This window comes from Staurois parvus, unplaced genomic scaffold, assembly GCF_062004578.1.
Source record: "Staurois parvus isolate SC_StPar_1 unplaced genomic scaffold, SC_StPar_1.0 ptg000251l, whole genome shotgun sequence".
NCBI lineage: Eukaryota > Metazoa > Chordata > Amphibia > Anura > Ranidae > Staurois > Staurois parvus.
In genome coordinates this window covers 940,458-966,464 of record NW_028318047.1, presented here as the reverse complement: position 1 = coordinate 966,464, position 26,007 = coordinate 940,458, and the positions used below count along the sequence as shown (strand labels likewise).

General features: G+C 43.7%; 1 long non-coding RNA gene across 1 annotated transcript; it reads right to left on the bottom strand.

Annotated features, from left to right (window-relative positions):
• Positions 1 to 18,756: 18,756 nt before the first annotated feature.
• Positions 18,757 to 25,800, bottom strand: LOC149459618 (uncharacterized). The gene is made up of 2 exons (XR_016313242.1): positions 25,526 to 25,800; positions 18,757 to 19,250 (listed from the first exon to the last, which is right to left on the bottom strand). It is a non-coding gene; the product is annotated as an uncharacterized LOC149459618 (long non-coding RNA).
• Between the last annotated feature and the right edge of the window lie 207 nt (positions 25,801 to 26,007).

Below are 26,007 nucleotides of genomic sequence, written 5' to 3'. Positions count from 1 at the left end.
TTCAGTAGAAGTGGCAGTATGTATTTTGGGGTGTAATTCCATATACCTACGGCATGTGTAGGCAATATATAATTTAAGTCACTGCTTTGTGTAGGGGGGGAGGGGGGAATCTTCCATGGACTCAATATGCCTCTCAGCAGATAGCTTGGTGTGTCTACTTTCCGAAAAAGGGGTAATTTGAGGGTGTTTATACTGCCCTGGTGTTTTAGCACCTCAAGAAATGTGATGGGCAGTTGGCAAGTAATAGCTGTGCAAATTCCAGTATCTATATCACAGCCTGTAAACACTATAACTTTCACACAAACTAGCGCAGCGTCATATAGCAAAAAAATTGGAATCAATTCCAATATCTATACCACCATCTGTAGACACTATAACTTTCACAGAAACCAATTAATATACACCTACTGGGATTTTAATTTTTTTACCAAAGACATATAGAAATATACTTTTTATATTTTAGTTTATCAGAATTTTTTTTTATACCCGAGATGAGAAAATAGTGTTCAAAATTTTTGGTCTTTTCTTGTTTATAGCACACAAAAAAACCCAGAGGTGATCCAATACCACCAAAAAACTCTATATGGGGAAAAAGACATTTTATTGGAGTACATACAGAAGGTAGCAATGAACATTTCAGAAAATGAAGTAAATGGATACGAGGCCCAAGGCCTTACAGCAACTGAATGTACATAGTTAATGCAATATAGTAACTAAAAAGTAGTAAAGAAGGGAGTAGAAGAATAAGGTAGAGCAAGAGATGGGGGGGCAGAAGATAAGCGGGTAAAGTGTGTGACATCCAAGACAGGGTAGGGGGGTGGGTCTAGACCTGAGCTCCGAAGCAACTGCTTGTGAGGGGAGGTATTAAGGAAGAAGCTATGATTCATCAAAACCATGGGGGAGGAAGTGGTCGACCCCAAGGAGACTAGATCGACACAAATTTAGGGATAGTGTCTGTGATGGTGGCTGCCACTTTGGCGTGTATCATAGTCTGTCACTTTTTTCCGAACCACCGGAATGTTAAGTGAAGAAGTTTTCCAAGACTAGGCAATTTGCTTTGCTGAGGTTGTGACCTGCAAAAGGAGCTTAAACTGAGATTTAGAAATTGAAGGGGGTTGGAGATTAAGTAAAGCTATGCCTGGAGTTGGCGCCATTGTTGTTTTTTTGTAGAAGACTAGATAACATGTGGAAGACACCATCCCAGAAAGTGCAGGCTATTGGGCAGGACCACCATATGTGGAGAAATGTACCAGTCATTGCACAGCCACGAAAGCAAACGGAGTAACCTGGAGTATACTTAGCAATTCTCGCCGGGACCAAATACCACCGGGTTAGGACCTTGTAGTTTGTCTCAACTGCTACCACATTCTGTGAAGAGGATTTAGTTGCTTGCCAAATGCAATCTCAATCCCCAGAGCTCAGTGAGGAGCCCAGATCCTTCTCCCACTTGGTGATATAGGACGGTTGAGGGGAGGGCTCAGAAGTCAAAAGCAGGGCGTATAGAATAGAGATTAGACCTTGTCTATGCGGGTCATTTTTACAGGCCCTTTTGAAGGGGGTTGGGGTTCTAACAGAACGGGAGGTAGAGAAGGGGGAGTAGAAGTGTTTTTTAGTTGGAGGTAGCGAAAAATTTCCAACGCTGGAAGAGAATGGGTTTTGCGAAGGGAAGGATCAAACGCCAGAGTTAGTCAAGAAGTGGTGGGCTCTAAGGAGATTGGCCAAAGACCAGAGTGCAAAAAGAGAATCAGGATTTGAGTCTATCCCAGAGGGCCATATAGTGGGAGGTGATTGGTTTTTGGATAGTGCGTCGGTCATAAAGATGAAGCTAGAGTAAGTTAGCTAAAGAGAGGGGGTCAGCATCTACAGATTCTAAAATTACCCATTGTGGGATCTCTCATGGTATTTTGGGAGTTGTGCCAAATGGGCTGCTTGATAGTATTTTGTAAAGTCCGGGAGACCCAGACCCCCTTTGAGCTTTGGCATATGGATGGTAGTAGGGGGAACTTGAGGACTAACAGAGCCCCAGACGTAAGAGTGGACCCGACGGAGTGTACGGAGATGGTGCGTTGGAACAAGTATGGGGAGAACTCTGAAAATCTAAAGTGTCTTTGGTAAAATGGACATTTTCACCACCACTATTCTACCTAGCCAAGCTAGTGGAAGAGAGGACCAAGTATGCGTTTAAACCAGTAAGATGAGCGAGCATGGGAATGTAGTTAGCGGAATATAGATCAGATAGGGAAGCTGTCAAATTGATACCTAGGTAGGATATAGCATGATGGGGCCATGAAAAGGGAAGAACTTGTAGGAGATTTAGGGTCTCTTGAGGGGAAAGGTCAACGTTGATCTGTCGACTTTTGAGGGTTAACTTGAAGACCTGAAATAGTGCCGAAGTCGTGGAGGTAAGTGACGAGGTCAAGAAAAGTACATCGTCTGTGAAAAGGCTAAGTTTGTCGTGAGTCCCGCCAACATCTAAACCCCCTGATGTCCGGATCGGCTCTTAGTAATCGAGCCCCTAGCCCTATTGATAAGGCAAAAAGGAGTGGGGAGAGTGGGCAACCCTGACCGGTACCACAAGCTATTGGGAAGGGAGCCGATTTTATGACCGAGATAGCGGACCTGAGGGATTACCCCACTGGCTAAGGATAAAATTAAGCGAGGACCAAGAAACCGTGTCGAAGGCTTTTCTAATGTCTAAAGATAAGAAGCAGGTGGGGATATTGCGGGCGAAATGGGAAAGAAGGGCCGCACGACTTATATTGTCACCAGTATGTCGAGAGGGGATAAAACCAGTCTGATCATTATGGATGAAAGCCTATAATGGGATTTAAGAGGGAAGAGAATTTTTAGCAAGGAGCTTGACATCGATATTAAGAAGGGAGATCGGCCTATAGTTGGACCAGGCCAAGTCATCTGCGTGGGGTTTTGAGATCATTGTAATAAGGGTGGAAACTGTATTCGGATTAAAGGAATGGCCTGAGAGGATGGCGTTCAAAGCGTTAGTGAGGAAGGGAGAGATTAAATGAGCAAACCTCTTGTAATGAGAGGCCGAGAAACCGTCCGGTCTCAAGCGTTTTGTGAGCTTGAGGTCTCTGATAGCAGACAATGTTTCAGTTGGTGAAATTGGCTTCTCGAAGTCTTCAAGGAGTTGGGCTGTTAAGGTTGGAAAAGAGAGGTGGGCAAAAAGACTCTTGGCCCGAGTTTGGTCAAAGGGTTCAGTCTGGGAGTATAAAGAGGCTAGATGTTTAAGAAAAACGCTAAGTACTCGGGTAGGGTTGCTAGTGTAGTCACCATTGGTGAGTTTGAGACTGATTGGCTTTGCAATATGATCTAACCTACAGAGTGAAATGGCTAAGAAAGTATCAGGTCTATTTGCTTTAGTATAGAATTTGTGGTGAGACCTGCATAGGGAGAGCTCAGCCTGGTCTGTCAAAAAGAGGTCGAGTTCTATACGCGCTTGCTCTAAAGCTGTATGTTGGTGGGGGGGATCAGACTGAAACAGGAGATGAGACTGATTATATGCCGCCTCAAGACTGAGACTAATTTGTTGCTTTTCTTTGCGGAGGAAGGACGATTTGCTTATACAAAGCCCACAAAGGAGGGGCTTATGTGCTTCCCAAAGTAGGAGAGGGGAGACTTCCGGGGTAGAGTTCAATTCAAAATATTCTTTTAGGGCATTTTCAAGGTGTAGGCTGTGTAGGATGGGAAAGCAAGGTTTCGTTAATTACCCAAGAACTGTCAGAGGCTGAGGGGGACAGGGATGAGAGGTATGTAAGGACTGCACAATGGTCAGACCATGGAGCAAGGAGAATGTTGGAGGCTAGCAATCTAGAAGAGGTGCCGACTGTTACCAGAATGTGATCGATACGTGAGAATGAGTTATGTGGGTGAGAGTAGAAGGTATATCTGCGCTTTATCGGATGGCTTTCTCTCCAAGAATCTACCAAGGAGTAGCTGTTAAGTTAGAAGGAACGCGATGTGGGGGGGGTTGAATGGAAGGGGGTCTTGATTAGGATCATCGTATGAGATGACTAACAGGAATGTCTAAGGAGCAATCCTGATAGGATGAGGTATCTTCCTTCTGGGTCTCGGAGTTGAGTTTGGAGCACAAAAGGGCTGTGCAGTTGAAAGGCAATGAGTACTCCCCTGCATTTTTGGTGTTCTCTGAGGCGGTGAAAATTTGTGGGTAAAGTGGACCAAAGAATTTTAGGAGTTGAGGTAGGGGTGAAATGTCTCTTGGAGGCAGATGTGCGCCTTCTGGGACACAAACGGAAGGCTTTGCTTTTGAGGGATATTAAGGCCCTGAACGTTCAGAGTAAGGATCTTTAAGGGTCCTATTGTGGCAGTAGGGGAGCTGCCAAGGGAGATTGGACTCGAAGCCGAGTACTGGGGGGGGGAAGGGGAGGGGTGGGGTGGAGGTCACACAGAAGAAAGAGAAGGAGGGAAAGAACCAGAGGCAGTAGAGAAGAGAGAAGTAAAATGGAGAACTGTCTGGCCCCCGAGACCTGAAGAAAAGAACCGGTCCAGGGGGTCAGGAACAGCCCAAGCAGTTAAAAAAAAAAAATAGTATTGCATGGGCTGATAAGGAGGACGCAGTGACTAGCGCAGCAGGAGAAGCAGCCCAAGTAAAAAGAAGAAAGCATACCAGTTCAGGGACTGGCATCTGGGGCTCCCTGAGTAGAAGAGGGGGGACTGTAGGTCCAACCACACTGGAGAAAAATACATCGAATAGGGCGGGTGGTGGGGGAAAGATCGTAAAGTGCAGTTAGTCCAAATTCCCTTACGGCTATTAGGGGCCTCCACAAACTAAGTCAACAGTATCAAATGACCTGAGGAGAGAAATAACAATGTGAATAAAAAATGTATAACATGGTAAAGAGAACATTGAAATGGAGATCAAAAAATCTTTGGAGAGATGGATAGTAGAGTCAGCAGTAGGGTCCTCAGAAACTGGGCATGGAGGAAACCAGGGTCCACAGCAAAATGCTAAGTAAATGGCAGGACAGCCGAGTTCCAAAGATTACCTGAGGACACAACAGAACTTGAGAGAAAAGGAGGCATCTGGAGCGGAATTCAATCCATGGAGTCCTGGAGGGCAGGAGCCGGAGAGATGAACCGTCCGCACTTGTGAGTGGTGGTTTGGCCTGTTGCTGACACGGAGTGGTGGGCCTTCTGGGGTGAGGCCTGAGCAAACCTTTAGGAGGGTGAAGGTGGAGAAGGCGAAGCGTGTCGATTAGTTCCTCGGTTAATCTGCAAATGTAGTCACGGGACTGGTGAGTAAAGCAGACAGTGAATGGAAAATTACAACGATATGCTATACTGTGTTGTTGGAGTTGCAGATGGGGCTTCATGGATCGGCGCCTGGCAATGACAGGGCAGAGATCCTGGAAGATTTGTTAGGTGTGGCCCTGGAAGGTTAGTGTCGGCATTGCGGTCCTCTTGGAGGATCTGCTCATTAGTATGGAAATAATGAAATGTTGCGGGGTGGGCCGTTTGGTCTGCATTGGGCCAGGGCACGGTGAACCCTATCTAACTCTAGTCGGAATGGAGGGAGCGAGCTCTTGAAGCAGGGCTGTAGCTGTGGAGAAGATATCAGTAACAGTTTCAGGGAGACGCCGGGTTCGTATATTTGAGCGTTGGGCCCTATTAAAATCCTCAAGGCAGGACTGTAAGATTCCCGTCACGCATCGCCTCAAGTTCATCTGAATATGTTTAAAAAGACAAAATTTTCATTTATGTACAGTATTGCATTACTTTTAAAAGTGTTTAAAAAAAAAACAGTAAGATTATAACATTATGTAAATAGAATTCTAGGAATAGCACCTAGCACTCAGGGTATTGGCAACAGTCCCAAATTTAAATGTATTAGTGCAGCGCTATAAACACATGTAACATATTATAAACGCATGAGATCAACGTATAGGTAAATAAAGTGCAATACTGGCGTAAATTAAATGTCACTCAAAGAGTGCTAAAACAAAGTTCATACAATCAATTTACGAATATTAAAAATGTCCTTTTTTTTTTTTTTTTTTTTTTTAATGGAAGGCTATCAATTCAGAGTGCATATAATAGGCACGTGTGGTTTAATCGTGATGAACAAATGTGCAGGAATTCATGAAAAGGAATCCACCCTTGGGACGGATGTACACGCACCAGACCAAAAGCATTAATGCGCATGGGTTATCAACATCATACATCTGGGGGTGCAGCGGTACGCTGGCAGCTACAGCTCTAGTCATCCAGCTCTCCCCCCCCCCAATCTTGTGCAAAAGTCTTCTTGTTTTCAGTTGTGACTACGGCAGCATGCTATCTATATACAATCCTACACCGAATGTTAAGGAATAATTTTAAAGCTAAAAGTAAGCATGTATAAATGGCACCATGAGGTTTGAGTGTCGCTGCACTTCTAATGTAAAACCGTACAGAGCACCACTGTGGACACCTGAATATCTTATGATCTTAACAAAAATCAGCTTGAAGAACAGATGGGCTGTAAAAAGTGAATGCTTCACTTTGAACATTCCAAACTTAAAAGGCTCTGTTAACAGTTCAAAAAAAAAAAAAAAAAAAAAAAAAATCCCACAAAAGAAATTAAAACCCGCAAAACTCTACCTCTGAAACAATACCCTACTTTTTTAAAAGTAAGTCTTGCAGCAAAAAAGCAGTTCAATGTAAAATAAGGGCCCTTTTTAACATAAATTTAAACCATATATACAGCCCAAAACTTAAAATCCCCAAATCCCAACCCCTGAAACAAGTAAATTTTTTTTTTTTTTTTAAAGGGAAGCCTAAAAAAGTTTGCTATAGGTGGGACAATAGATAAAAGTCTGCTGATCACAAATTAAGAGGAAAGGCAAAAAATGCTTGCAATAATTAGAACAAAGGCAGCAAAGGTGTTGATTGCCCAAGGAGTACAATGTCATAACTAACCCTTATCTCTATGTAGTTTGACAGCTTCCCCTATTCTTTCCCTGCAATAGCTTCTAATTCACTGATCTAATGGGTGTTTTGTGCCCCACACACCACCACCTTTCTATAATAAGGAGGCTGGCTTAATCAAAGGTCCTTTTATTTGTCCTAAGCCTGCTGGCCATTCTTGAAAAGCCGTGCAGTATGGTTTGAAAAAACTCCAAGTGATTCTGCACATAAATTCACTTGGATCTCAAACATGCAGGATTCATTTTGAACCCATTGTAGCTGTGAACCTGAACCTCATCCCTAGCTGCATTGTGAATAGGGTTTTCATTGTTCCACAGCCTCACTTTGCATACATTATCAGTAGAGATGAGCGAATCGAACATGACGAAGTGGAATTCGTTCCGAGGATTTGGAAAAATTCTATTCGCGACGAATCCGAAGATTAGCAAACTTCGTCAACATCATCAGGAGAAGAGGGTGCCAGCTTGCCAGCAAGCAAAACAGTCGGTGGGTTGCCCAGGAGGCAGCAGGGTCGCAGCAGTGTCAGTGTAGCCAAACGGCCACGGAGTACAGCACCAGCTCCACTGCAGCCTACCACCACGGCCAGTAGTGGTGCCGGTGTGCACGGAGGAAGTAGCAGTCAGCCAGTGAGGAGTAGTGGGGGCAAAGTTTCCTACTCGGCGGTGTGGCAATTTTTCGTCAAGCCGCCCGAGGAAGTAAACTTAGCCGTATGTCGACTATGTGGCCAGAAAGTCAAGCGTGGCCAGGGGGCCAATGTTGGGACTACAGCGTTGCGTCAGCATATGCAGCGTCGCCATTCGGTGGCCTGGGAAAACCGTGATGAAGATACGGCGGTTCTGCCTGCCCCAGCCCCCGCTCCATCACCCGCTCCGTTACTTGCTCCGTCACCCGACGTCAATCGCCCTCTATCAGCCAGTCAAGGCTCCAACACCTCTGCTGAGGGGAGTTGTCGCTCGTTGGCATCTTCCGCTCGTTCAGATGCTCCTTCTCCTGCTACTCCTCTTCACGGATTCCGTCAGCAGTCTTTCTTGGAATCCGTTTCCAAGAGACAACAGTTTGCGAGCACGCACCCGACGGTGCAGAAGCTGAACGTCCTCCTGTCCAAGTTGCTGGTGCTGCAGTCCCTCCCTTTCCAAGTGGTGGACTCAGCACCTTTCCGAGAAATGATGGCTTGTGCCGCGCCGCGGTGGAGAGTGCCAAGCCGGCATTTCTTCGCCAAAAAGGCAGTGCCAGCCCTGCATTCACACGTAGAAGAGATGGTGGGCCAGTCTTTGAGCATGTCGGTCTCTGCCAAAGTGCACGGCAGCGCCGACGTGTGGAGCTGTAACTACGGTCAGGGACAGTACATGTCATTTACGGCCCACTGGGTGAACGTGGTGCCGGCACAGCCGCACCAGCAACTTGGACAGGTCACGCCGCTTTTGCCTCCACGTTTGCACGTCCTTGGTCCAGCAAAGATGTCCGCCTCTACCACCTCTTCATCCGCCGTGTCCTCAGCCGCCACCCCCGTGCCAAGTCCCATTACCCGACCGGCATATCACATGTGCAGGGCGCAACGGTGTCACGCTGTGCTGCACCTGGTATGCCTTGGCGAACGTAGTCACACAGGGGAGGAACTTCTGAGTGTAATGAACAGAGAAATCGACAGATGGCTGTCTCCGCGCAAACTGAAAATCGGAACCATGTTGACCGACAACGGAAAGAACATGGTGTCTGCTCTGCGTCAAGGAAGGTTGTGCCATGCGCCATGCATGGCTCACGTGTTCAATCTGGTTGTCAAGCGGTTCCTAAAATCCACCATCCCACTGCAAGACATCCTTAAAATGTCACGTAAACTTTGCATGCATTTCAGCCATTCCTACACCGCAAAGCACACCCTCCTTGAGCTGCAGCGGTAGAACGGAATTCCACAGCATCGCCTGATCTGCGACGTTGCAACAAGGTGGAATTCAACCCTACATATGTTAGACCGCCTTTACGAACAGCGAAAGGCCATCACCGATTTCCTGATGTTACAAGCGGATAAAGGTACTCCCCTGTGTAACTTAGATGTCAGCCATTGGCAGCTCATGCGTGACACCTGCCGCTTGCTCAGGCCCTTTGAGGAGGCCACGCTATTCGTGAGTCGGCAGGACTATGGGATGAACGACGTCATTCCTCTGTTGCACGTCCTGGAACAAATGCTGTTAACAATGGCTGGTCAGGGTGCGGTAGACGTGGCGCACAGATCTCAACGCCACATGACCCCTGTGGGGGCAGGACAGGAAGAAGAGGAGGAGGTAGAGGAGGACATTGGTGCTCAGGAATTATTGAGTGAAATGGGTGGTTTTTCCACTCAGCGGACAGGAGTGGAGGAGCAGGAGCATCTGGTAGAGGAGGAGGAGGAGACAGAGGACCCAGACGCACCGTGGCAGTATGCTGTGGAGATGGAGGCAGGGAGTCCCTCGCATTCCTTGGCACAAATGGCCCATAGCATGCTCGGTTGCTTGCGTAGCGACAGCCGAATAACCATCAGACAGAGGGATGACTTTTGGCTGTCCACCTTGTTGGACCCTCGCTACCGTTCAAAAATGGTGGCCTTTTTCACACCTGCTGAGAGGGAGGCCAAAATAAAGTACTATAAAAACCACCTATGTAGTCAGTTGGTCTCTGCCTTTCTGCGCCAACGTCCATCCTCAGACACTGTGGGCCCTGTGCGCTCGCGTTCCGCTGCCATGGCAGCAGGGGAGGGGTGGGGTGGTAGGAGCAGTGGCAGCTTCACCAGCAGCGGCTGCCTCAGTCTGCAGTCGATGATGAGTAGCTTTCTTCACCAGCGCAGTGAGGAAACTACTAACCAGCCGCAGCAGCAGCAGGATCAGGTGGACCTGGAGCAGGACCTCAAACAGGCTTGGGCCTACTTGGACAGCACCCTGCCAACCGAGGTAGACAATCCCCTTGACTACTGGGCAACGAAACTTGACCTTTGGCCCCAACTAGCTGAATTTGCCCTTGAAAGGCTGTCATGCCCGGCCAGTAGCGTGGCATCGGAGCGCGTGTTTAGTGCGGCAGGAGGTATTGTAACTCCGCGGAGGACACGACTGTCCACCCAAAGTGTGGAGAGACTCACGTTTGTAAAAATGAATCAGGCGTGGATTAGTCTGGATTTCAAACCACCAGTTCCTGACACAACTGACCTAATAACCTAGCCGTTCAGGCCGCTCCCTGAACACCTCGGGAATTGCTTTGTATATCTGTCGCCTTAGAGGCCGCTGGCTGGACAGCTGATGAATTGATTTGTATATATGTACTTATTGTCCGCTGTCCGGACAGCTCATGAATTACTTTTTGTATATAGCCTTCCAAAGCACTCTCAGAATAAGTCATGATATTCATGATGTGTATAGCCTTATAGGCCAATGGTCAATCAAGTCATGATTGTTATAAAGTTGTAAAGACAGCGGCCTATAAGGCTATACACACTATAATTCCATGCAGTATATAGCCCTATCGGCCACTTTCTGGCATCCAGTTGCTGTAGCCCCCATCACCACACTGTGCCACGGGCCCCTGTACCGCCTTCTCATACTGCTGCCAGATCCATCCTCTGCCATGTGTGTCTTTGTCGTCTGCTCACGCTGCTGGGTTCCAGTTTTAAACCTAGGCCTGTGTATGGCTTCCGAATACTGCTGCCTCCACCCCCACCCTGCGCCATGTGCCACTTTCAGGTCTCCTTACACTGTTGGTGGGTTCCATTTTGTGATAGGGTGCTGTATGGCCTTCCATTGCTGCTGCCTCCACCGCCACCCTGCGCCATGTGCCTCTGTCGTCTGCTCACGCTGCTGACGGCTTCCGCTTTTTAACCTAGGCCTGTGTTTGGCTTCCGAATACTGCTGCATCCACCGCCACCCTGCGCCATGTGTCTCTGTCGTCTGCTCACGCTGCTGACGGCTTCCGCTTTTTAACTGAGGCCTGTGTTTGGCTTCCGAATACTGCTGCATCCACCGCCACCCTGCGCCATGTGCCTCTGTCGTCTGCTCACGCTGCTGACGGCTTCCGCTTTTTAACCTAGGCCTGTGTATGGCTTCCGAATACTGCTGCCTCCACCGCCACCCTGCGCCATGTGTCTCTGTCGTCTGCTCACGCTGCTGACGGCTTCCGCTTTTTGAACTAGGCCTGTGTATGGCTTCCGAATACTGCTGCCTCCACCGCCACCCTGCGCCATGTGTCTCTGTCATCTGCTCACGGCTTCCGCTTTTTAACCGAGGTCTGTGTATGGCTTCCGAATACTGCTGCATCCACCGCCACCCTGCGCCATGTGCCACTTTCAGGTCTCCTTACACTGTTGGTGGGTTCCATTTTGTGATAGGGTGCTGTATGGCCTTCCATTGCTGCTGCCTCCACCGCCACCCTGCGCCATGTGCCTCTGTCGTCTGCTCAAGCTGCTGACGGCTTCCGCTTTTTAACCAATTGAAGCTGCTTCTGCTCCGCCACTCTGCCATTGGACTCTTGATAGTCGTCTCCCCACGCTGCTGCTGGGGGGACTTTTTAACATAGGCCTCTGTATGGCCTTCAATTTTAGCTGCTTACGCTCCGCCACTCTGCCATGGGCCCCTGTACCGCCTCCTCATGCTGCTGCCAGGCCCGTAATCTGCTATGGGCCCTCGTACCGCCTCCTCATGCTGCTGCCAGGCCCGTAATCTGCTATGGGCCCCTGTACCGCCTCCTCATGCTGCTGCCAGGTCCAGAGTGTGTCATGGGTCCCTGTACGGCCTCCCATTGCTGCTGTCTCCATCGCCACACTCTGCCATGTGCCACTTTCAGGTCTCCTCACACTGCTGGTGGGTTCCATTTTGTCATAGGGTGCTGTATGGCCTCCCATTGCTGCTGCCTCCACCGCCACACTGTGGCTCCACACTCTGGTTTTGGCCCCGTGACTGCCCAAATGAGTGAAGTGTGCGGTGATTCTAAGATCGACGGCACTCATCTGCATGTCATACTGACTGACAGTATTATTTCTCTTCCCCAGCAGACTCCAAGGGCATTTAAATTAAAGGTACAGTGTTCTGCACGAATATAAAGGCTCTCTGAAGCCTAGAAACACCCTTTTTATAAGTTAAATTCGCAGCGAATATATTCGGATCGAAGCAAATTTTTTTCCGCGAATTCGGCGAATCAGCCGAACCGAATTTTTGAATAATTCGCTCATCTCTAATTATCAGTGAAGGATGCCGTACAATTTATTGTGCATATAATGGACAAATACTGTTAGTTTCAAAACCAAAAAGGAAAAACACAAAATATTTTACAGAATCAGGGAATTTTATTTATTTTTTGCTTTTTTTTTTTTAATTCATGAAAAACACATTAATAGGATCAAAAGCAACCTTGATGTTGAAGAAAGGGCTGAAGGAATCTTTTTTGGGTGGATTAGTGAAAATTGCTTTAGTTTTGTGTTGTTTTTTTTTTTGTGTTTGTTTTTTTTCATACACTTTAGTGCTGTGAAGTTCATCCCTTTCCCATAATTTTTCTGTCTGTGATTTATCACTTGCCAGATAGTGATCGCAACAAGCTGGAGAATCTGCAGATATAGTGGATTCCTTTTTGACAAAGGTCCACATTTTAATACCTTCAGGCAGAAGTCTTGGCCTTTTCTTGCCCGATTCCATTTTCAATAAATCTGTAACACAGATCCATTCACCTTCTCCTCGATAGTCAGGAATCGGAGCATTTATGGTCTCCAGTTCTGTTGGATGCGTGACGTTGTGTTCTGCCAGACCAGGTGACCCATGTGACAAACTTGATTGGCACAAAGTGTTACCATCAAAGATCTGGTAAAAGAAAAACAATTTAATTTTTATTAGTTTTCTTCCTTGCGCAGCAGACCACGCCCCCCTTTATTTATTTTATATATTTATGAAAAACATAATGGGATCAAAAGCAACCTTGATCTTGAAGAAAGAGCTGAAGGAATCTTTTTGGGTGGATTGCTGAAAATTGCTTTTGGTTCTGTGGTTTTTTTTTTTCTTTCATACACTTTAGAGCTGTAAAGCTCATCCCTTTCCCCTAATTCTTCTGTCTGTGGTTTCACTTGCCAGATAGTTATTGCAACAAGCTGGAAAATCTGTAGCTTTAGTGGATTCCTTTTCGACACAGATCCTCATTTTAACACCTTCAGGCAGAAGTTGTGGCCTGTTCTTGCCCGATTCCACTTTCATTAAATCTGTACCACAGATCCATTCACCTTCTCCTAGATAGTCTTCAGGAATCAGAGCATTTATGGCCTCCGGTTTTGTTGGACGAATGAAGTTGTTCTGCCAGACCAGGTGACCCATTTGATGAACTTGATTGGCATAAAGGGTTACTGTCAAAGATCTGGTAAAAGGAAAAAAATTTAATTTGTTAGTAGTTTAAAAAAAAAAAAAGACTTCACCAAAACAGACATTTTTACCTCAGTAAAATTTCCAAAATTCTAAAACAATGTGAAAACACTTAGGGGTATAGTAATGTTTTTTCATACAATTCCTACCCAGTATTTATACATTTTCCAATTAAATACTGTTTTGAAAAAATGTGTGAATCTTGGGTGAAAGCTGTGTAAATAAAGTATAAAGAGACCCCTTACAGTTTGATACATTTGACAATTCAATTATACAAGCCAAAGTGTTAGGATGACCCTGTGGCAGTTCTCCATTAGAACTATTAGTCTCATATCTTTGGACCACGTTTCCAACCTTAACTTTGAATATGTAAAAATGTGACAATACAATCAGAAAACCATTGCTGAGATATTGTATTCTGACAACGGAAACTCACCTCTGTAAGAATACAATCATCAGTGCTGCAGCCGATTGGATGCAAGTTGGTGTTTGGAGAAAGTATTCCAAAAGTCTTGTTCAACAGAAGTCAATCTAACAATTGGCTTCTGTTTAACAGGGAAGGCTACACAGTTATCTGTTTATATTTAAATGTGAATACATACTTGCATAATATATTCTTACAAAAGTATTAATCATCTATGAAAATATCATGCTCTTTCTGCACATTATTGGGTGTGATAATAGTGTGTGTGTGTGTGTGTGTGTGTGTGTGTGTGTGTGTGTTCAAAGGAAAAGTAGATTTTATAAAGGTTTCCTAAGCATTCTATATTGTAAAAGTACATTTTACTTGTAGTTGAAAAAATACAAAACAACTTTAAAATATCTAATACAACACCCAATCCATTTCTATGAAACTTCATTCTTGATACAAATGTTAGTAGTTGTTCTACATTTGAAGCTATTTCTACATTATAGATGGGTATGGGACATGGAGCTTACACACTCACTTTGTTCACGGTGTAGCTTTATGTATAAAGAATGCACAAAAGACTTTAAGGGAAAATGACCTTTTCATAAAACAAATTTATGCATAATTTACAAAAAAAGTATTGTAAAACTGTATGCCTAGGAGGAAGTAACAATAGACATGTATTCCTATCAAAATGACACTACGTTTAAGTAAGAATGTTAAGCTTTGCAACTTACACTTTTTTTTTTTTTTTTTTCTGGATCTGTCTCTGTCTGAAACAGCTTAGTGATTGTAGCAATTGTCAACAGTGAGTGGTAGAAGAGCACACTGTCTTTTTTTTTTTTTTTTTCCCAAACCACCTTGTGTGGGGTGTTTGGTTTTTTTTTTTTTTTTTATTCGTCATACCCCCACTCCTTATTTTTCATTCATTCTTAAATAGACTTTACCTGGAGCACTATTCTTAACCAAATACCCTGTACTTGAACAATGCTTATGCAAACTATTTTAGGACATAAGAACTTAAACAGTATTACAGTTTTGCAACTATTTTTCAACGAACTTTGAAAAATTTAAAACTTGCAAACATTAAAATGGTGTAATATTATTTTGGCTGAGAGGAAGGTTATAACAATTCATATGTAAATTAACATTATGTGATGTCCCAGATATTATTCTGTCTGTGGTTTATCACTTGCCAGATAGTTATTGCAACAAGCTGGAAAATCTGTAGCTTTAGTGGATTCCTTTTTGACAAAGACCCTCATTTTAACACCTTCAGGTAGAAGTTGTGGCCTCTTGCCTGATTCCACTTTCATTAAATCTGTTATACAGATCCATTCACCTTCTCCTCGATAGTCTTCAGGAATCAGAGCATTTATGGTCTCCAGTTCTGTTGGATGAATGAAGTTGTATTCTGCTAGACCAGGTGACCCATGTGACAAATTTGATTGGCACAAAGTGTTACCGTCAAAGATCTGGTAAAAAGAAAAATATAATTTTTATTGTTTTAAAAAAGACTCCACCAAATCAAAACCATGACATTTTTACCTCAGTAACTTTAGTGGATTCTTTTTTGACAGACACTCATTTTAACACCTTCAGGCAGAAGTTGTGGCCTCTTCTTGCCTGATTCTACTTTCATTAAATCTGTAGTACAGATCCATTCACCTTCTCCTCGATAGTCTTCAGGAATCTTGGCATTTATGGTCTCTAGTTCTGTTGGACGAATGAAGTTGTGTTCTGCTAGACCAGGTAACCCATGTGATGAACTTGATTGGCACAAAGTGTTACCGTCAAAGATCTGGTAAAAAAAAATTAAATTTTTATTTTTTAAAAAAGTCTCCATCAAATCAAAACCATGACATTTATACCTCAGTAAAATTTTCACATTATTTGTTTTTAAATTTGTGGAAACACTGGGGGGGGGGGGGGTATAGTAATACATGAAAATAAAATAAATAAGGTATTGCGCTCACAACACTTCCATCTGTGCATATACACAAAGAAATGTGTATTATTGAACACTAATGACCATATTTGTAAATCTTATGGAATCATTTAAATGAACAATATGCAATGAACAATATACATGAAACCGTGAAGAAATAATCTAATAAATGAAAATAAAAAATATATATGAATCTGTGTAGTAATAATATCCCACAGTAACAGTGACTTTGTGCTGAAGAATCTTCAATATTATCAAATAAAACAATATATATGATTCTGTATAATAATAATGTCCCACACAAACAGTGAATTTGTGCTGTTGAATCTTCAATATATATAAAAAAGGTGACTGCTTGTGCCTCCTCCCTTAAGTGAAGATATGCGCTCACCTCATGAATAGCCTGCAATTAGGCTATTAACGCTTGCGGTTCACCTCCTTTGGAACCTACTAGTTTTAGAAACTCCTGTGTGAAAGATATCCATAGACTGCGACATGTGATGTAAAAAAAGATCTCCTCTCATGGGGTGTCACTCCAGTATCTTCCTGACTCCTTGCGATTCTCCATAAGTAAGAAAAAATCTTGACATGGTGCTTTATCGTTTAAAAGTTTTAATTGTGCTGACAGGTAGCACTCACATAAATTCGTATAGTGGCAGTACAAATATATTGCAAACCACCGCTGGCTGCTGGAGCTGTGTTCTCGTGGTCCGATTGTCGGACTGGCTTCCTCCGAGTGACGTGCACTGTCCCACCCCTACGCGTTACGCCACTGGTCACGTGGCTTCATCAGGGGGATTTGATGAGAGGAGATCTTTTTTTACATCACATGTCGCAGTCTATGGATATCTTTCACACAGGAGTTTCTAAAACTAGTAGGTTCCAAAGGAGGTGAACCGCAAGCGTTAATAGCCTAATTGCAGGCTATTCATGAGGTGAGCGCATATCTTCACTTAAGGGAGGAGGCACAAGCAGTCACCTTTTTTATATATATTGAAGATTCAACAGCACAAATTCACTGTTTGTGTGGGACATTATTATTATACAGAATCATATATATTGTTTTATTTGATAATATTGAAGATTCTTCAGCACAAAGTCACTGTTACTGTGGGATATTATTACTACACAGATTCATATATATTTTTTATTTTCATTTATTAGATTATTTCTTCACGGTTTCATGTATATTGTTCATTGCATATTGTTCATTTAAATGATTCCATAAGATTTACAAATATGGTCATTAGTGTTCAATAATACACATTTCTTTGTGTATATGCACAGATGGAAGTGTTGTGAGCGCAATACCTTATTTATTTTATTTTCACGGTTTTCACATTGGTAGTTATGTGTTAAAGGTGTGCGATCCAACAACAGGAATTTTTATATTGGGCTCGCAAGATTCTTTTCAAATATTTAAGATTCAGGTATAGTAATACATGTTTTCAAACAAGATTCCTACCCAAGATTTTATAAATTTTTCCAATTTAAATACTGTGTGAGAATTTGTGACTCTTGGGTGAAAGCTGTGTAAATAAAGTATTTATTTATAAAGAGACCCCTTACAGTTTGTGATACATTTGACAATTCAATTATACATGTCAAAGTGTGTTAGGCGAATAGGATAACGCTGTGGCAGTTCTCCATTCGTATCACATCTTTGGTGGACCAGGTTTCTAACCTGTCAAGGTCCTACCTTTCCTCAGAGCTTGTGTTGCTCCATGTGCTGGCATTAATCTTAGGTTTCTGCAAAGCATGGTGGGAGCCTTTATACTTTCAGGCCTCTGCAGTTCCTCCTCCAGAATGGTGTGGCTGATCACATTTAAGCCTGCTGTCTGCAATGGCGCTTTGCATTCGTGTCCTGTATGTTCCCTTGCAGCAAGCTCTTGTTCTGTTCTCATTGCTCTCCTGGTAACCGACTTGGCTTGGACAAGACTATTCTCTGCTTTAACCCTTTACCTGACCTCCCGTTGATGAACCCGGCCCGTGACCTGAGTATTCTTTGCCTACCGTCTTGTACTGTCTGCTCCGTTTTATAGACCCGGCCTGTCTGGCCACGCTACACGTTGTCCCATCTAGCTCCTACCAGCTGTATGCCATTGGCAGCAGCCGTTACCGCAGCTGGGGTTACTCGGGGGCCGCGACCTGGTCTCAGGCTGCGTCAAGTCCATCCCCACCATCAGGGGCCCTGGTGAAAGGCAGCCTGGGGCTTGGACTGCGTGCCCTGAGGGACTCTGGTCTGTGGATAGTGGCTGTCGTCAGTCGCTGCATGACCTTGCCATAGGCCTGCCTGCCCATTCCATCGCTCCTGCCCTGACACAACCTTAACTTTTTGAATAAGTAAAGCTGGGTACAAATGTGGCAATATGATCAGAAAACCATTGCTGAGACATTGTATTCTGACAACGGAGACTCGCCTCTGTAAGAATACAATTATCAGTGCTGCAGCTGATTGGCTGCAAGTTGGTGTTTGGAGAGTTTTTCCCAAAAGTCTTGTTCAACAGAAGTCAGTCTAACAATTGGCTTCTGTTTAACAGGGAAGGCTACACAGTTATCTGTTTATTTTAATGTGAACACATACTTGCATAATATATTCTTACAAAAGTGTTCATCTGTCTATGAAAATATCACTTCATTCTTGATACAAATGTTAGATTATGAGTCCTCCTACATTTCAAGCCATTATAGATGTTGGGTATGTAACATGGAGCTTATACACTGTAGATTTGTTCACTGTGTAGCTTTATATATAAAGAATGCACAAAAAAAATGAAAAAATACAACATTTTCATAAAGTAAATGTATGCATTATTTTGAAAAAAAGGTGGTGTAAAAAGCTGTATGGCTAGGAGGAAGTAAACACTCCAAGTAAATCTGCACATAAATTCACTTGGACCTCAAACATGCAGGATTCATTTTGAACCATTGTAGCTGTGAACCTGAACCTCATCCCTAGCTGCATTGTGAATAGGGTTTTCATTGTTCCACAGCCTCACTTTGCATACATTACCAGTGAAAGATGCCGTCCAATGTTATTGTGTATATAAGGGACAAATACTGTTGGTTTCAAAACCAAAAAGGGGGAAAAAACACAAATGTTTGCAGAATCAGGGAACTTTATTTATTTTTTGCTTTTTCAAAAGAGGATCAAAAGCAACCTTTTTATCTTGAAGGAATCTTCTTTTTGGGTGGATTACTGAAAATTGCTTTGGTTCTGTGGTGTTGGTTTTTTTTTTTTTTTTTTCTTACACTCTAGTGCTGTGAAGCTCATCCCTTTCCCCTAATTCTTCTGTCTGTGGTTTATCACTTGCCACATAGTTATCGCAACGAGCTGGAAAATCTGTAGCTTTAGTGGATTCCATTTTGACACAAATCCTCATTTTAACACCTTCAGGCAGAAGTTGTGGCCTGTTTTTGCTGATTCCACTTTCATTAATTGTGTACCACAGATCCATTCACCTTCTCCTAGATAGTCTTCAGGAATCGGAGCATTTATGGTCTCCAGTTCATTTGGATGCATGAAGTTGTGTTCTGCCAGACCAGGTGACCCATTTGATGAACTTGATTGGCATAAAGTGTTACTGTCAAAGATCTGGTAAAAGAAAAAAAGTAATTTTTATTGTTAGTAGTTCTTCCTTTGTTTGTTTTTTTTTTTTTTTTTATTAAAAAAAAAATTCACGAAGACATATTTTTTTTTTTTCTCAGTAAAATTTCCAAAATACTAAAATTATGTGAAAACACTTAGGGGTATAGTAATGTTTTCACACAAGATTCATAAAACTCCTACCCAGTATTTATACATGTTTCCAATTAAATACTGTTTGAAAAATGTGTGAATCTTGGGTGAAAGTAATGTAAATATAGTATAAAGTGACCCCTTACAGTTTGATACATTTGACAATTCAATTATACAAGCCAAAGTGTTAGGATGACCCTGTGGCAGTTCTCCATTAGTAGAACTATTTAGTCTCACATCTTTTGGTGGACCAGGTTTCCAACCTTAACTTTGAATATGTAAAGCTGGGTAAAAATGTGACCATAGGATCAGAAAACCATTGATGAGACATTGTATTCTGACAACGGCAACTCGCCTCTGTAAGAATACAATTATCAGGGCTGTAAGTTGGTGTTTGACTTCTGTTGAACAAGACTTTTGGAAAAAACTCTCCAATCTAACAATTGGCTTCTGTTTAACAGGGAAGGCTACACAGTTATCTGTTTTATATTTAAATGTGAGCACATACTTGCATAATATATTCTTACAAAAGTATTAATCATCTGTCTATGAAAATATCTTTTCTGCACATTAATGGGTGTGATAATATACAGTGTGTTCAAAGGAAAAGTAGATTTTATGAATGTTTCCTAAGCATTATATATTGTAAAAGTACATTTTTACTTGTATAGGTATTTTAAAGTTCTTGCCCCCCCCAACTTCAACACCCAATCATTTCTATGAAACTTCATTCTTGATATAAATGTTATATTAGGAGTCATCCTACGTTTCAAGCCATTATAGATGTTGGGCATGTTACATGGAGCTTATACACTGTAACTTTGTTCACTGTGTAGCTTTATATATAAACAATGCACAAAAAAAATTTAAGGAAAAATGACATTTTCATAAAGTAAATGTATGCATTATTTTGAAAATAGTGTAAAAAAAATCTGTATGACTAGGAGGAAGTAACAATAGACAAGTATTCCTATCAAAATGACACGTTTTAAGTGAGAATGTTAAGCTTTACAACTTACCTTTTCTGGATCTGTCTCTGCCTGAAACAGCATAGTGATTGTGGCAATTGTCAACAGTGAGTATTATTATTATTATTATTCAGTATTTATAGAGCGCCAAAGGGTACGCTCAGCGCTGTACAGTAGCAAGGGGAACAGAACATGAGACAAGACAGTAACAATACAATACACGAGGGGTTCGAGGGCCCTGCTCTTTCGAGCTTACAATCTAGGAGGTAGGGGAAGGTGTCACAGGAGGAGATGGCTGTGGGGGATGGAGTGGAGGAGGTTGTTAGGTGAGGTTGGGGTAGGCTTCCCTGAAGAGGAGGGTTTTCAGGGTGCGCCTGAAGCTGAGGAGGGTGGGTGACAGTCTGATGGATTGGGGTAGGGAGTTCCAGAGGATGGGGGGGGGGGGGGGGGGAGTCCTAGAGAAGTCCTGCAATCGGGCGTGGGAGGAGGAGACCAGGGAGCTAGAGTAGGAGGTCCTGTGAGGAGCGGAGGGCACGGGTAGGGTAGTATTTGGGTATCAGGTCAGTTATGTAGTTTTGGGGTGGCGTTGTAAATGGCTTTGTAGGTCAGAGTTAGCAGTTTGAATTGATGCGTTTGCCAATCCCTTCATTGGCTCCCGATTGCCCGAGGGGGGTGGTGCATGTGGAGCGGTTGGTAAGGTGGATGAGTCTAGCCGCTGAGTTTAGGATCGACTGGAGTGGGGATAGCATTCGTTTGGGTAGGCCAGTGAGAAGGGAATTGTAATAGTCCAGGCGTGAGATGAGGGAGTGTACGAGTTGTTTGGTGTCTGGGGTGAGGAATGTGCATATCTGGGAGATGTTGCGGAGGTGGAGCCTGCAAGATCTAGATAGCAGTTGGATGTGGGGTAGGTAGGAGAGGTGGGAGTCCAGGGTGACACCCAGGACTTTGGCGTGTGGGGTGGGAGAGACGGTGGCGTTGTTAGTAGTGATGGAGAGGATGGGGGGGTGCGGGGGGGGGGGGGGGGGAGACCAGGAACTCTGTTTTGGAAAGGTTATGTTTAAGGAAATGGAGCGACATCCAGTCTGTCGTTTAGTATGTGGGCAGAGAGTGAGGTGGGGGGTGGAGAGGTAAATTTTGGGTGTCGTCAGCATATAGGTGGTAATTAAAGACATGGGAGTGAATAAGTTTGCCAAGGGAGGAGGTATAGATGGAGAAGAGGAGGGGCCCGAGGACAGAGCCTTGGGGGACCCTGACAGAGGGGGAGGTGGTAGTGTTGTAGGTGATGCTGAAAGTGTTGGGAAAGGTAGGAGGAGAACCAGGAGAGAGCAGCGTCCCTGATGCCAAGGGAGTGCAGTTTGGCAAGGAGAAGAGGGTGGTCAACAGTGTCGAAGGTTGAGGAGCAGGAGGATAGAATAGTGGCCATTGGCTTTGGCAGTTAGCAGGTCATTGGTGATTTTAAGTAGTGAGGTTTCGGTGGAGTGCAGGGGACGGAAGTCAGACTGTAGGGAGTCAAGGAGGTTATCAGTGAGGTGGGCACTTAGGCAATTGTAGGCCAGGCGCTCAAGGCGCTTGGAGGTGAAAGGGAGATGGGTCTAAGGTTAAGGTTAGTGGGGTCGAGGGAGGGTTTTTTTTTTTTTTTTTTTGTGTATGGGGGTGATGTGTGCGTGCTTTAGAGGGGAGGGTAAGGTGCCGGTGGAGATGGAGAGATTTAAGATGTGGTTGAGGGAACGAATGATGATGGAGGGGGGGTGACAGGAGGAGCTGTGAGGGGATAGGGTCCAAGGGGCAGGTGGTGAGGCGGGCTTCAGTGAAGACCTTAGAGACCTCCTCAAGGGTAGTTGGGCTGAAGGAGCGGAGTGTAGGGGAGGTGATGGTGTCTGGGACATTAGGTATAGTGGGGGGTAGTGCGGCTGTGAGGTTGAGGGGTTGGAGGAGGGCGGTAGGCTGGGTGGAGAGGTGGATTGATGTCATTCGTAAGGACATTGTCAACTCACAATCTTGTTTTGGAAGTGATTGGCAATCTCGTGGGCAGTGAGTGAGGTTCTGGGTGGAGGTGGGTGGGGGGGGGGAGAGAGAGCAGGGATTTGAAAGTGGAGAAGAGCTGGCGAGGAAAGGTGGAGAAGGTGTTAAGGGTTATGAAATAGGCTTGCTTGGCGGCGTGGAGGGAGGTGGTGTAGGCGAGGTAGTGGCTTTATAGAGGGAGAACGCGTGAGGGGATCTGGTTTTGCGCCATAAGCGCTCCAGTGCACCACTGCATCGTTTGAGGCATTTCGTGTGGTCATTTTGCCAGGGTTGAAGTGGTTAGGGGTGCCAGGGAGTCAAGGGCAGCTGACAGTGAGTTGTTGTATGCAGTGGTGGCCAGGTCAGGGCATGACAGAGGGAGGATACTGTCATACAGACGGTCAGCTGCCAGGTGGAGATGGGTCGGGATCAGATTGCAGAGGTTGCGGGTGATGGTTAGACGCTTCGGGGGGGGGGGAGTTGAGGGAGGGGGAGATGGAGAATGTGAGGAGGTGGTGGTCAGAGAGGGGGAAGGGGGTGTTAGTGAAGTCGTGGGGGGTGCAGAGGTGGGAGAAAATGAGGTCCAGGGTGTTTCCATTGGAGTGGGTGGAGGACTGTGTGCTGTGTGAGCGCGAAGGAGGAGGTTAGAAAGAGGAGTTGGGAAGTCACCGGGCTGTTGGCGTTGATCGGGATATTGAAGTCTCCTAGGATGATGGTCCGGTAGCCCGGAGGAGAGGAAGAAGGGAAGGCGGCAGTCGTCTAGGAAGGGGGATGCGGAACCAGGAGGCCGATAGATTACCGCAATCCTTAGGGGGGTGGGAGAGAAGAGCCGGATGCAGTGGGCCTCGAAGGAGAAGGATAGGGAGGGGGGGTTAGGGAGGACCTGGAAGGTGCTCAGCGGTGGTAGGAGCATACCGACCTCCTGCGCCCGCTCGGTCTGGGTGAATGGGTCCAGACGAGGCCTCCATAGGAGAGGGCAGCAGGGGAGGTGGAGTCAGTGGCCTGTACCCATGTTTCTATGGTGTGGGGGGTGTGGGTTTTTTTTTTTTTTTTTTAGAAATCATTTAGTCCATTACAAAATTATTTTGCAGTTTAGGATATTAACCTCAGACTGTCTATAAGCAAGCTGAGATAATGCATAAATTGCATTGTATGTGACAAAGTCCTTTTTTATTTTTCATTTACAAATGATGCCAATGTACGCTTGTAAACACGGTAAGATATAGACAGAACAATAATCAAGTGATTGTTGAAAGCACAGGTCACAGGAATCTTCTTGCATTTCTGAAGGCTGTTGGTGTTAGCACAATTATGTCATATTAACTACTTGGGTTAAAAAATCTGCAATATCTATGTATGCTAAAATGCATAACTAAACCCAGTCACTAAAATAACAAATGCTTGAACATGAAATTTCAAAAGTTTTTCATTTCAGATATGCAAATTGTATTTAAATAAAAAGCTGTTTTTTCTGCCATGAAGGACCTTGTTCAGGCATTTTTTATGGGCTGGCAACTGTCTCCCAACTGTGCTTGTGTTGTCACCCTTTAACTTGCACCTCTGATGGAAACAGCAAGTGGCCCCACCAACACACATTCTGCTGACATGGTCCAGTTTATCACTATTAGGAAGCTGGTCTAGAGCAATGACTCACAACTGAGGCTCAAGAGTGAATGTGGTTGCAAAGTGGATGAAAAAGTCTAGCAGAGATCAACAGCGTTTAGAAAGAAATGAGGTTAAAGATCTTTTTATGAAAAATGAGCAATGACTGTTTATGCTGCACATGGCTTTAGCAAACTAAATATTAGCAAGTTAAGGGCTAGATCTGTTTTAATTTAAGTGTCACTAACATTTTTGATCATGATACTGCATAGCTTACTCAAGAATTGCTCATGTATAAACCCTAATGTATCTTGTTACAAAATTATATTCATTCAAAACTAAAGTTGGGTTTCAATGATTGAATAAATGCTAAAATTGGGTCAAGTTGCTTTGAATTTTTTCTGGTGAAACTAAAATGGTTTGTATTTTAGAGCTCTACACTCTTAATCCTCATGCACAAGGGGCCACACCTATGTGGATGTTATATTGGGAGCAGGGGCTGTGCCCCTGCATCCTAATTGATGACAATGGGATTGTTTGCATGGGGATACATGGAACACCCCTGCATCCCTATGGGGGTAAATACAGCCCTCCACATGCATACAATTATGTAGGTCCCCTGTGTGTCCCCATCAGTTCAGTCACATTGAAAAAAATTGAATAAGAATTCAGGCTACATCAGTTCACATCAATTTGTACATGCATGTTCAGGTTACATTAGTCTACATCAGTTTATACTTCAGTTCAATTCAGTTTTACATCAGTTCATCAGTTTACAGCCTTTTTAGTGGTTGCAGAATCCAATAACAGGTGACAAAAGTAAAAACAAAAAATATATTTTGCCCATAAATGAAATAGATGTAAATGGATGGCATCTGTGTACATCCATTCATATGTGTCAAAATGGAAAAGGATGCAGCCTTGTTGTGTTTACAAAATTGGATGATCATCAGTTTATATCCAAGTCCACAGTAATTAATTGTCTGTTTTTTCATCGGAAAATGGACAGATGTTAAATGGATGAACTGAATGAATAAGGGCCCAATAACTGGTCCAGTTTTTTTACTTTTAGTTTTCCGCAATCTTTTACAGATTTCAATGTCAATACAGGTAATCCATACATTTATTTGTGCTTTCACATAAAGTATATTCTGTGCACCTTCAACCTCTAACATTAATCCTATCTATCCAATAAGTTATTGGATCATCAGTGGCCCCCCAAAAAATGTATTAACAAATATTGAGGTTTTGTACCCTAAATTGTGAACTGAGTTGTGGTGGTGGCCATTACAAAGAAAATTAAATATGTATTTTAGACTTTAGAAATGTAAGTTGCAGTAATTTTAATAAAATTGTCATTCGTGTTACCCCTAAAGAAGCACTTGAGTAATCTTTTTTTGGATGCATCTCTAAATACTGTTTAATGTTTTCATAAACGTTCAGATTATAGAGTGCTTTTGTCCTGCACAGTTCTGTTTGTAGACCATTGGTGACAAACACCCATGAGGACAGTCTACAGTTTTTTTGGGGGGGGGGGATTTCTTTCCAATAAAGACAAACCTTTTAACATTCTCTGGTAAAAAAAAAAAAATTCTTGGCCTTTTCCTGGAAGGTCCCATTTGCAGTAGGCCTGTGCTACATGTCCATTCCGCTTCACAGCTGTCTGGTACAAGACTCTTTCCTCCAGTTCATCTGGTACTTCATACAAGGTTCTCACAAACAGGGCAGTTGATCCAGATGGCAAAGCTGGCTGGTGGAATGGTCTGTCAAATATCTGTGATTAAAAAAAAAAATTAAATAATGGACTAAGTATTACATTGTTGTAAAAAGATGAAGCAAACACACCGTAGGACACTGCATATAGGTCAAAAATGTACAGTTTTGCAGGAAAGTTACTAAAAGATATTCAAAGCATGAAAAGGTACTGCTAATCTAAAAATTGCTAAAATGTGCCTATGAACAACTTATTAGTTTTTTTATTGATTTTATAATAACTGAAATGTGTGTATCTATCTTTTCTTTGCTTTAAATTTGATTGGGAT